At 37.8% G+C, this 12,919-nt stretch overlaps 1 protein-coding gene across 1 annotated transcript in view; it reads right to left on the bottom strand.

Moving 5' to 3' along the window:
• RFFL (ring finger and FYVE like domain containing E3 ubiquitin protein ligase) overlaps positions 1–5,759 on the bottom strand; it is a gene marked incomplete at its 3' end in the record, with an annotated part of 41,598 nt that extends 35,839 nt beyond the window's left edge. Inside the window, exon 1 of the mRNA XM_006925156.2 lies at positions 5,615–5,759. The remainder of the gene's footprint in view (positions 1–5,614) is intronic.
• Positions 5,760–12,919: the final 7,160 nt, after the last annotated feature.

Raw genomic sequence — 12,919 nt, 5'->3', positions numbered from 1 at the left:
AAGTCTATTTTTGAAATATTACTTCAAAACACAGGACACTTGGAACATGTGCTGTCTCAATTTCCTCTCCACTAAAATATATTTTGGCTCCATTTTTTAGGGTTTTTTCCCCTCTCAAGTTCCTGTACAGCAGATGACTCAGTCATCAACTCTTCATAGCCATCACTTTGCAGCATTTTGATTAAGTATGCCAAATGTCGTGTAGAGGAAAGAATGGGAACACTGAGCCTGCCAACTTTTGATTGACCATTAAAGCCAATGATATATGTGCCTGTCAAAAGACAGACAATTAAATCAATATTGGAAAAAAGTCGCCTTGACGGCTTGTTTTTATGTGAGAGCTGCCAGAATGGATTACCATGCACCATCATGCCCTTGTCATAACCTTAACCTTTTATTAAAAAAAAAAAAAAAATACACTCACACTCTCTCTCTCTCTCTCACTCACACACACACACTGCTTATTACTCTTCTGCCGTAAAGCCTTCAGTGGTTTCTCACAATGTCCTGTAAAGCCTAGACTCCTTATATGGTCCACAAAGGCCCCATCTAATGTGGGCCTTGCCTACCTTTCCCACTTTACCTCATACCATTCTCCCCTTACCTTCACCTCACCCTAAGCCTTTGGTGGTCTCCTTTAAGTTCTCCCAAAATAATAAATTATTTATTGCCCTAAGGCCTACACACTTGTGGTTCCTGGAACATTCTCCACAACTCTTTCCATGAAGCTGGCCCTTATCTGTCAGACTTCAGCTCACCTTCCCTACAACATAGTTGTCTGGCACACAGTGGAAGTTCAAAAAGTATTCACTGAATGAATAGAGTCCACAGTCTTTAATCAGATAACTCCAAATCTAAAGATCTGGAATCAATCTCACCTTTCAGTTCCAATACCTCATTTCTAAATGCCTGCTAAATATCCAGACCCCAAATTTAGCATACCAAGTAAACAAAACCAAACCCTTCATCTTTTTCCAAACCAGTTCTTCCAATCTTCTGAAATTATATGAGCAACATAATCCACTCTTTCTGCTTCAGAATTATGAATTCCCCATTCATTTGCTCCACCTGTCCAAAATCCTAATCACCCTTTAAAACTGAATTCAACTACTGCTTCATTCATTCATGCATTCAATCAACCACTTATTCATTCAACAAATACTTACTCAATACCTTTTATGAGGCAGGCACTATGTTAGCAAAGCACACATATTTTGTCTATTATACATAAGTCAAATAATCCAACAAATATTTAATTATAAACTAAAAATGCTATGAAGAAAAAAGTGCTAGAAGCTATAAGAAAAAAGTGAGGCATCAAGAAACTGGATGATAGGCTAACTGAATGAGATATAACTTACACTAGGCAGACTAGAAGGTAGAGCATGTGAGGCAGAGGGTTTCAGCCAAGCGCTAAAACCAGGAAGAGACCAGCAGGCCTATCTTAAGGCACCTATCAATCTGCCTTATATATTATACCTATCTGGATTCGTCTTCTCCCCTTCCCCTAACCTCACGGTCATTTTACTGATAGTTACCTGAAAGGACACAGCATCTCTTATGTGCCAAAACCTCCAGGAAATATTGATTCACATGTGTGGTACCTTAGGAGTCTATGCTTGTAAAAAGCTTCCAGATGACTCTAATATGCAGCTAAGTTTGTAAATCATATGTCCAAACTATTCAATAAACACGTATTGATTATTCTCTCATTCAAAATCTCTAAGGTCAGTGCAGTAAATTGTTTCCAAAATTGGCCACAATAATTTCAATCATACTGCACACCCTTGTGCAGTGTGACTTTGACATTCTATCCTTCAAGAGGTGGAGTCCATGTCCCTTTCCCTTGGATGTGGGCTACACTGGTGACTTACTTTAACCAAAAATGCGGTAAAAGTGATGATGCATGAGTCGCAGGCCTAGACCTTAAGAGGCCCTGGCAGCTTCCATTATTGTACCCTGGAAGCCAACCATCATGTAAAAGCAGCCCAGTTTAGATTAATGAATGATGAGAGGCCAAGAGAAAAATGGACCTCATGGAGAAGAACCAAGATGTCCCAGAAAACAGCCAGCACAGAGGCCGCAGATATGTGAGTGAAGCCATGATAAATCCTCCAGTCTAATTAACACCACAAGAGCAAAGCATATGTCCCTCTTCCTTGAATTACTAACCCACAGAATTATGAGCAATAAAAGGGTTGTCATTTGAAGCCATTAAAAATATTAGAGTGATTTGTTACATGATAATAGATAACTGAAATGGTCAGAAATTCAACGCTCTCTTTTAGCAGTCATTCAAATGTCTCTCAACTTTGAAGATCAAGAAACTTTCGCATATTCATTAAAATTACTCCTTCAATTTAAGCCCATTTCCTCTTAAGTCTTTGAAGTACATGAAGAACAACTAATCCAAATCCCCCTGGCAAAAACTATTCTGGTACTTGAGATGGTAATCAAGCCATTCCTTAGTTTTTCCTTTTCCAGGCTAAAATCTTTCTTTTTTAAAAAAAATTTATAATGATGACTTATTTAAACTTTTTAATCATTTTATCCTCTATTAAGTATGGGAGGGCCAAAATTGGATGTCACCTACCAGTACCTAACAGAGATTATTTCCTAGCCTTTGTAATCAAATTCCACATAGTCTCAAATATGGCATATTAGTAACCCAAAAGTTATGAATTACTCTACAAATTTAATCACTTTTTAGAATTACTGTGAAACCTTCTCTTCTCTTAACACTCAGCTACTCCATTATGTGATGACTCCCTTCACTCATCAACTTGGTCTGACACTCCACTACTGCAGTAGTTTTTAACAAATTCTAGACATTTGAAGCACAACAGAGAAGGCTGAGAGGTTGGGGTGAGCACACTATTAATCCAAGTCAAGGTCTCTTAACATTGTTAAGGCTTTTTCATATCAGGCAGGCTCCTCCTCCTACCTCAAAGATAAAGTGGCCTTGTAAAAGACAAGATCTTTAGCACTTGCCTATTGAGCAAAGGTACAATTTCTGTAGAACCCAACAGAGAATATTTAACTACAAAGACAAACCAGTTACTTAATGCAATGTAAAACATTTTCTGAGTCTTATCTGAAAGTATGTGCTTCAATGTCAGAAGTAGCTTTAAAATCAACAGTAAAATGGGGATAATAAAGCCCACCCAACGCAGAGTAATATAGGTATCAAATAAAATGATACAGGGAATACTTTGTAGAGTTCTATAAAAATATTAGGTGACATTATGGAACTAGGTTTCAGCAAGTCCTATAAATCTTCAAATTAACTTTGAATGGTTATCTGGTGGTTTCAGGTGACACAAGGAATAGGCACCATGGGCTCAAGTTCATCAAACAGGAACTAAAAACATGTCATCTAACATGAGAGCTTACAAATTTTCTAATTCTGCCAGACTAATAACAGTATTTAGTCTAGTGGTTTAATCCCGGGACCCACTTCAGCCCTGGTCTGATGGAACTAGGACAGGGACCAGTAGTCTAGTCCCTGGACAACACTGTCTCACCCAAGGAATGCAGTAGTCTAGTAGAAGAGATACAGTGCTGTAGAAGTCCAAATAAGAAAGAATAACTCTCGTTTTATAAACTATGTAAATGTCTAACCGATGTACTGTATATTGAAACTAATAAAATAAAAAATAATAATAATAAAGAATAACTCTGCTTGAGGAAGTGAGAAAATGTTTAACATATGAACTAATTAAGTCTCTCAGGAGATGAGAACCTTGCCAATCAGAAGGGGAGGCCACTAAGAAAAGGCATAGTCCTAAAAGGATACGATATAACCAGCAACTGGAAAAATGAGTTCAGTGAGGTTAAAGAGGAGAAAATGGCTAGGGAAAGGAGAAGGAAATAAGACAGGCAATAGTAACAGGTAGGATAGGGTTAAATTATGAAGAACTTTACCTATCAAGTTAAGCAAGAAATAGAGAACCAGTAGCACTCTTTGAAAACTACCTGAGGAGTACAGGTTCTACCTAAAAGTATTCACACACAAAATTTTAAGCCATTGGGCTGGTTAAATAAAATGTCCAGTTTTTGACCTGTGGTAAATTAAGGCAATCAGTGGAAATAAAGAAAAGACACATTACACAATACTCCAATATAGTAATCAAAAGGGTTTAGCAACCATATATTTAGCATATTTAGAGGATATAAGGCATAAAAAGAGTAAACGGGAAGACTTGGTGGACATAATTAACAGTGTTCAAATGTACAGCGATACAAGCAGATAACAGATACTGGTAGGGGAGATAATGAGTTGTTACGTATGTATTAAACTTAAGGTGCCTCTTGAACATTCTGGTAGATTTGTCAAGTGAGACAACATTTCTCAAGATTTGTCAAGTTGGAAATAAGATGTGAAGTTTGGGAGAAACAGCTATGCTGGTAAGACATACTGAGGACTGCTGAATTTAAGGGTATATTAGAGATCATTAGAGGAAGGGGATGAGGGAAGAGTGAAAAGATACCTAAGACAAAGAAAGCCTTGAAGCATCTCAACATTTAAAAGATAATCAAAAGACAATAAGAAGAAATAATAGGAAGATACTCTGAAAACTCAGAAGAGACAAGGTCTCAAAGCCAAATGAAAAGGGTTGCAGGGAAAAAAAGAATGGGTTCAATAGTGCCAAATGCTAGCAGAGATTAAGTAAGATGAAGGCTGAAACCAGGACATGGGTTTGGTAATTAAGAGTATACTGATGATCTTCAGGAAAACATAAGTAGGGTAATGTGGGTAAAAGCAAAAATAAAGAGTTGCTAGGAAGATCGGAATTGAGGAAGTAGACTATGGGCTGTTCTTCATTCTATCGTTACAGAGAACGTACTATGTGCCAAGTACTATAAATATAATTCTTACAAAAGATGCTGATTCTTAATATATCCTATGATCAGAGTAAACACAGGGTTCTCCTGAGCACTCATTCATTCAGTCTTGGTGAGTATGAAGGGACTTCTAGGCAGAAGCCAGGTTGCTAGGTTAAGTTGGTGCAGTGTGTTTCAGAGAAGGCTTATTTTGTGCAAAGGCCTAAGGCAAAAGAGAACATAGATCGTTTAGGGTATTTGTAGCAGTAGAAGCAAACTTTGAAAGGGGCAACTACCTAATGATAAGGCTGAAGATTTAAAAGTTTAGAGGTGAAGCGCAGAAGGCCTGAACAGAATTAGGGACGAGGTGAGGTTCTTATATCTCAGAAAATAAGGAAACTCATTGGTGAGACAGTGTTGTCTAGAATTCAATATTCACAACTACTAGATAAATAAGCAAATATGTTTGCCTCTCTCTCTTCCTTTGATTAAACTATTTCTCATAAGATACAAAAAGAAAAGAAAACACAAGAGCAAAACATGGATAAAGCTGTAAGTCTGTCTGACTTCCTGAAGGTTTGTATAATAAATGGTTCATTAGGTCTAAAACCACATCCATATCCCAAATGAAATGAAACTTTTCCCCTTAAGTCTCAAAGAGCTGAATGACTAACTTTAAGATATCCAAAATGATAAGGTGTCGACTCACTTCTGAAGACTAAGGATTTACCCAGTTTCTACTGCAACTCAGTCTAACTAATGAAACTAAGAGAAAATAGTCTGGGGTTACCTGATTTTGCCTTTTTCAAAACACTGCCATGGCAGAAAGCAAGCTGTTTCTAGTTCCTGCCGCTGAGGTCCTCTGGAGCCATGTTCCGATGAGATCATCTCAGGAACCAACAGCAGTGGCTTTCAGGCAAAGTGAATGGTGCCGCCTGGGGACGTATCTTTTTGGTAAGCAGGATTGCAACAGAGCAGGCAGTTTACCCAGGGCAGTGCTGACTCATGCTAGGCAATGCATAGTATTTCCCAAACAACTCAGCCTGAGCCAACCACAATCAACTGCAGCCAACCACAATCAACTGCAACCTAGAAGAGGTGCCCCACTGATTTTTCTTAAATCAAGTGCTAATTACAGGGAAAAAATACATCTCATTCCCCTATTGACGATCAGAGTGGCCGATGGAGTCCTTACTGGAAAAGCTCCAGTGGTAACTTTCTGAAATTTCATCTGAGAACAGCTGGGGCTCAAGACAGCAAGATTACTGAAGGTAGGAGGTTCATAGCGCTGAAGATCTCCCCCAAGAGGCTGATAAATCATTTTGCATTTACAAATTAGAACACCTGGGTCAGAGGACTAGGAGAACTTGCACAGTTACCACAGGCTGATTAAATCAATCATTAGGGTGAATTTCTGTCAGCTCTAACCAGGCTGTTCTTTTTCCCCACAAGGCCCTCTCTGACCTCTTTATTTCCTTAGACAACTCAAGTTCTCTAATTAGAAATACTGGAGGTTTTTTGTTTCATCAGCTGCCTGCAATCTTCTCTACACTAAAGCTAAATTATCCACCATCATACCTACTAGGTGCTTAAGGTACATAAGAGTCTATGGAAAAATACATTAACACTTGCTTTTAAAAGAAAAATCCCTAATTTATGTCGATTCTCATTTATTAGCCAGCTTATTTAAAAAGTCAATTCTAGAATGATTGGCTCATCGACAGATATTATAATTGAATTTGCCCTGACAGGCTAGAATTGGCATGGGTGCTATATAAAGAAAACAAAAGATTGCATTCTATGAGTTTTCATTTGACAAGAAAGAAACTAAAGTTCATATCAGTTCCTTCTGTTCCCTGCTCAAAACTTCCCATGGTCACTAGCTAGTTCTTAACATGGGCATTAGAGGACACCATACCTAGCCTCATCCATTCTTCAAGGTAGGTCTCATATGGCATGAATTCTGAATGTAGCTGCCAACTTGCTGGTTATCCAATAAATGTTATTAGGTCAATTAAAATATACATGTAGACCACTATAATTTGGGTTTTAAAAACTGTGTTACTTAATTCTATTCCTTTTCAAGGGGCTAGTTTAAAAAGAAAATTATTTATCCAACTCACTTAATTCCCCTTAATTACATTATTCCAGTAGAATAGCCACAGCCAACCTTGTATAAGGTTTTATGTTCCCTCTTTTATTTCCTCCCCTTCAGTGTTTTCCTTTTCAGAAAATGTTTAAAGTTTTCCTACAGTGTAGGTTAATTAGTCCTTTTTAAATGATAAAAGTATATTTACAGCAATTAACAACCATTATCTCCCAGACCACACTTTAAAAAATATTGCTGTAGTTGATGATAAGTCACATTCTAATACGGAGCAACTCTCAAAGCACATACAGTACAAATATGAACTCTTAGAAAAGCAAAGTATTGTTAGAAGCTTCTGACCCATTCTGTATTAGTAAACTTTAAATAAGGAAGAGAAAATCCAGATGGCACTGTGCCCAGCAAATAAATGTAATGTATAGGAAGAGCAACATGAGAGCCAGAAACATCAAAACTTCCTAATTCTGCTAAGATAAATGACATTTAGCAGATGAGGAGAGCTGGCACAGGTTATCATTTCCCTGTTTGGGATTCTGTACAGTTTCAGTCAGATTCCCCAAAATATAACCATACTCCATCCTAGTTCCTTCTTTTAGACTAGAAAAGGTGAGGATTACATACATAGAGCTTTAAAAAAAAAGATGCTAAATTTGAATTAAAGGTTTCAGGCATTTGAGGTTTTATGGGGCTATATGGAAACTATGAGAGTATAAAACTACTTGAGAAATTTTAAAAATAATTGTGGCTTTGTGCTTAAGCTCATTCAATGCATTATCTTAAAACTCAGACAAGTAATTTATTACCCAAAGTTATATGTTTACTTTTTAAGGATGGATACGATAGATGTTATAGGTATATGTGTATGTATATGTGTTCTGTGTGTATAGGTGAATATATAAAATTTGCACACACCCATACCCATTGTTTTACTTGAACAGATATATGTATTGCCAATGATAGCCCACATTTGTTTTTTTTTTTCCTGCAATACATCATAACATTATAAACAGTAAACAGGCGTCAAAAAGAGAAATAAAAAATATTCATTTTTCAGGATTCTTCAGTCTTCTAAATCCACAGAAAATTACCAAATACATACAAAAAGATATGGGAGGATACACGCACCAGGCAGGGAACTGCAATGGGAGCAGATTGGGGAGGTATTTTTAGCTTTATCAGTATTTGAATTTTTTTTTTTTAACGACAAGCATATATCCAATTGTTTGGTAATTTAAAATTCAACTAAAGTTTAAAATTTTTACCATTTATAAACTACTTTCATCTTTTCCCCTTCCCACTTTCTCTTCTCAATACCTACCTATTTTCCCATTCCCAACATCCTAAATGATACTGCACATTTCTTCTTTTTAACTAAATTAATCTTATCTATGTCCACCTCCTTTTTCTGATTGGTGAACTGGTAAATCTAAATTTCCAGGAACCCCTGGCTGTCTCATCACATTGAGAATTAGGGACATTGTCAAATTCTAATCTTTGATGTTCTGGTATTGTATAACCTTTTTTTAAACTAGTGTACTTCTTCAAAAAAGATAATGTGTGTCAACCAAACATCTATCACCTGATAAATCACAGAAATTAAACATGAAAAACAGTAAATTTTAGGATACTCAAGAATCAACTCTAGGGGTACTTAAGAATCAACAGGGGTGCTTACTGAAAATAATCGTTTTTCTATCCCAGTCCCCAGACTGAATTAGCAGGGAGGCCCCAGAGTTGAAATTTTTAATGAGTATCTCCCTCTCCCAAGTGATTCTGATGCAGATGGGCCTTGGATCACGATTTGAGAGACAGGTCATAGCTGTGTCCCCCCGCAAGCACTACTCCCAGTGAAATGAAAAGTTTTATTCCAAGACCATAGACTGAACAGTAGTCTCACTGAGCAGGTCTTAAACATTAGTCCCCTCACCTCACCCACAAAAACCACCAAGAACATAATAAGTGAACTAAACCTATCCTCTCGAGTGGACCATTATTTTCTTCAAGCCTCCAGAGACAATTATCCTAACTACTCTTAAAGATTTTAGCTGCCATCCAGTGGTGTTATACTGAGACATTTTCACACCTGGGATGCAGTACAAGGGGCTTAATGGAATTTTTATGGCTGTGAAAATTAAAGTTCACTTAACTCAATAGAATAGTCAAATAAAACAAAAGAGAAAACCTCCCCAAAGACAGGGGATGAAAGTAGAGGCTTTTGACTTCCTGATGAGGCAGTTTTCCCCAGAAATTTAAACCATGGGATGCTACATAGCTCACATGTCTTGAGAGTTCCCAAATGCCAACTTATCACCACAACATCAGCCAACTCAGGCTTACTGTAACATTTGGAAGCACAAACCTGATGTATAAAATGGCCTCTCCTGGGAGACAAAGGCTGTCGCTATGGCGGGGATCATTCCATCTTGAGGCCAGAAGACTAGGCAGTCCTTTTAATCTTTAACGAGCCACTTTCATGTTCAGATACAGGAACTGGCACTGCATGAGGCACAACCCTCCTCACAGCACTTTGCTGCAAAACAACCCCTGAGCTCCATGAGGAGACACAAACCGAGTCTGTCCCCACTGGTACAGGTACCAGAATCTGTTCTGTAACATAATTGTGGGCACTTTATCATCCACTGTGGTATAATACTTCATAGTTCAGAAAGGTATCCAATATAAAAGGTACAGCAACTGCCTATCTCAGACACAATGAAATACTAGGCTCCCAAATGTCAGGAACTGAAAACACAGCAAGCCTGCAGAAAAGGAAAAATCCAAAGCTGACAGGACACAGTCTGAGAAACTGATGACAAGCTTGGGAGAAAGGAAGTCAGCAATGTGACCAACAAACAGCTATCTCGGGCAGCCCACTTTAGACACTCTGCAATGGAAATCTTGGAACTATTTGATGCACGTCATTTTCTATACAAAGCTTTCTTAATTTTTTTTTTCCTGAGCTGCTAATATAGAAAAAGGGCAGGGAAAAGGCCTTTGTCATCAGACTCCATCACCTAAACAACTCCAACAGCTTCACAATGAAGTGACTAGTAAGCACCTGCTCTATTCCCCAGTAACCACCCTCTCAGAATAAAAATTCTGTAATTCAATTTTGAAGATTTCCTGAATTCATAATTCTTCTTTACTGTTTATCTCTGGATTCTTCTCCTCCCCCAAATACACACATATACTTTCCTCTCTCCCTCTCTCTCACTTCAATCCCTGAGCCCATAATCATGTCCTGCTTTCAGTAAGCCAAACTTCTTAAACCACCCTGGTTTCTACTAAAAATGCCACAAGATTAAGTTACCTTCATCCAGGTCCCCAAGTCTAGAAGGCTTTTGTTGACATGTGTTTCATCTTGATGGATGATGTCTCGCCAAGTGGATAAGATTACCTGTTCACCTACAGTTAATCTTCAAACTGGCTTCTGTAGGCTATGGAAATAAAAGGATAAGACTGCACAGTTTGTATGTCCCATCGAGGTAATGAAAGTAATGGAAGAGGAAGAGGAGACAGGAGAGATTTCAAAATAAAGACTGAACTGTGCATTTCAGCAGCACTTAAGAAAACACTCCATCTGACTATGCAGCTGATGAGTAGACAAATACCCAAAGGGCTGTACATTCTCTAAAGATTATTGTGCTCACAGTTCTTGCTTCCCTTAAGGTTCTGCAAGAAATCACATCATAAAATCAGACTTGCATTATTTATAATAAAATGGATAGATAGATCTAACATCCAGAATTGTACTGATTTACCTGCAAATAAAGCTACCACCTTATTTCAACCCAAAACCTTGTAACATGAATAAAATATATTTTGTTTAGGTCTTTCAAAGGTATCTCTCTCATCTCTTTTATAAGGGGTGGGGGTGGGGGGAAGGTTAGAGAAAGGAAGCCAAAGCTCTGTCCCAAGCATTAAGTGCTTTAAAAAAAATCACAGGAAAAAATGCCCAAAATACATTAACCTCTGGGGGGCGGGGGGGAAGGCACTACAGAATAACAGGCAGGGAGCATACACACACAGAGAATACATACATATATACATAGAAAGAATACAAACACATATAGTTAAAAAGTCTAGAACCATTTAATAGCAGTTACTTCTGGTAGGGATGGAGGTTTACCTTCTGCTTTATATGTACACTTTTGTGCTACTTTAGTATTTTTAAATGAGCAGTGTAAGCTAATTAACATTACCAAAAATAAGGTACCTGTAATCAATTCACAAATAAAATAGAACAATTTGAACAAGTTGTTAGGGCCATTCTGAGCCAAATTTTCAGTATATTTAAAGCTATATTCATTGAGGCAAATGTATAAAGAATTAACCAAAAATTCATACTTTGGGGATAGCATTGTTTATTCATCATCATCGCTGATAGCACTATGCTAGAAGCAGGGCTGCGCTAGGTACTGCCAGATAAAGGGAGGGAGTTGGTCTCATGCTCAGAGTTCTTGCTTCTTCCTAAAGAGTTCTTGCTTCTTCCTAAATCTAGTCTTAGTTAGTCTTCTCTCTCTCAAGGAAATCATGGCAGGCAGATTAAAAAGGAAGGCAACAGACCACTGAGCACTGTACAGAGGCCACAGGGAGGGCTAACAATACATAAAACTCAAAAATCTTCGCTCTTTGTCAGACGAATCAGTACACTAAGTTATCTGACAAACTTAAAAACCAGATATGCTACCTACTAGAGAAGGGAAAATAAAAAATGGTGACAATACCAAATGCTGGCAAGGATGCAGAGAAACTACATCACCTACATTGCTAGTGGGGCTGTAAAATGGTATAGCCACTCTAGAAAATAGTTTGGCAATTTCTAAACATACACTTACCATAAGACACAGCAACTGCATTCCTGGACACTTAACCCAGGGAAGTTAAAACTTGTATCCACATAAACACCCGTACACAAATGTTCATAACAGCTTTATCTGTTAGCCAAAAACTGGAAACGACCGAAATGTCCTTCGGTAAGTGAACGGTTAAAAAAACTAAGTAGTTTACCACGGAACACTACTTAGCAATAAAGAAGAATGGACTATTGCTACACACAACAATTTAGATGGAAGGCATCATGCTAAGGGGAAAATGTGCATTTCAGAAGGTCACACACTATTATGATTCTATTTCCATAATATTTCAGAAACAACAAAATTATAGAGAACAGATTATTGATTGTCAAGGATTAGGGATGACTGGGGAAGTGGGGACGTGTGTGACTGTAAAAGTGCAATTATTCATTTAACTGTCTAATCACTATGGGGAACTAAGGAAGGTGAAAAGTTTATAAAGCAAAGCACATTTCATATTATTTTGCAGTCCCTACTATGGCATGGAAAAAAAAAAGATTCTTTAAGCAGGTATCAGTTGCTGGCTCCACAACCCGAAATACAGTTCAGGCATTACCTGGGGCCTATCCCTCCAGGTATTTTTATGAGTTCCCCCAGAGCCAGAAGCAATGAGCCAGAAAGCAACAGAAGTAACCCATGTAGAATGAACTCTCACTGCAATCAGCTCAGCATTCAGCCAAAAGTGTCCTGCTTAAAATCAAAAAGCATCTGAAAATGACACTAATTAGACAAATAAATTGGGAAAGATGTGGTTACCAGGTAGGGCACCTTACACGTGACAGGATTCTCACTACAAATAGTTTTTCTTACAAAAATCTCAGTAGCAATCTCTAAAATGTGAGGGAAAGGTTAGCGGAAAAAATTAAATGATGCTTCCTCTGTGATTCTCCAAGCCAGTCCTCACAGGGCTTCAGACATACCGAAAACAGCACACATGTCTCAAGCCCAGATAACAAAATTTTACTTTCTATACTGATCAGGGCTTCTTAGTGAAAGTGGTCTATCACCATTTATTCCATTTACAACATGAGGTTCTGTGCAGCACCAACATTTATATGTCTTATATAGAAATCAATTTATTGAGAAGGCCTATTGACAGAGAGACAGAGAGACAGAGACAGAGACAGAGACA

The sequence above is a fragment of the Pteropus alecto genome, unplaced genomic scaffold, assembly GCF_000325575.1.
Source record: "Pteropus alecto unplaced genomic scaffold, ASM32557v1 scaffold98, whole genome shotgun sequence".
Taxonomy (NCBI): Eukaryota; Metazoa; Chordata; class Mammalia; order Chiroptera; family Pteropodidae; genus Pteropus; species Pteropus alecto.
This window is presented reverse-complemented; position numbering and strand designations above follow the sequence as displayed.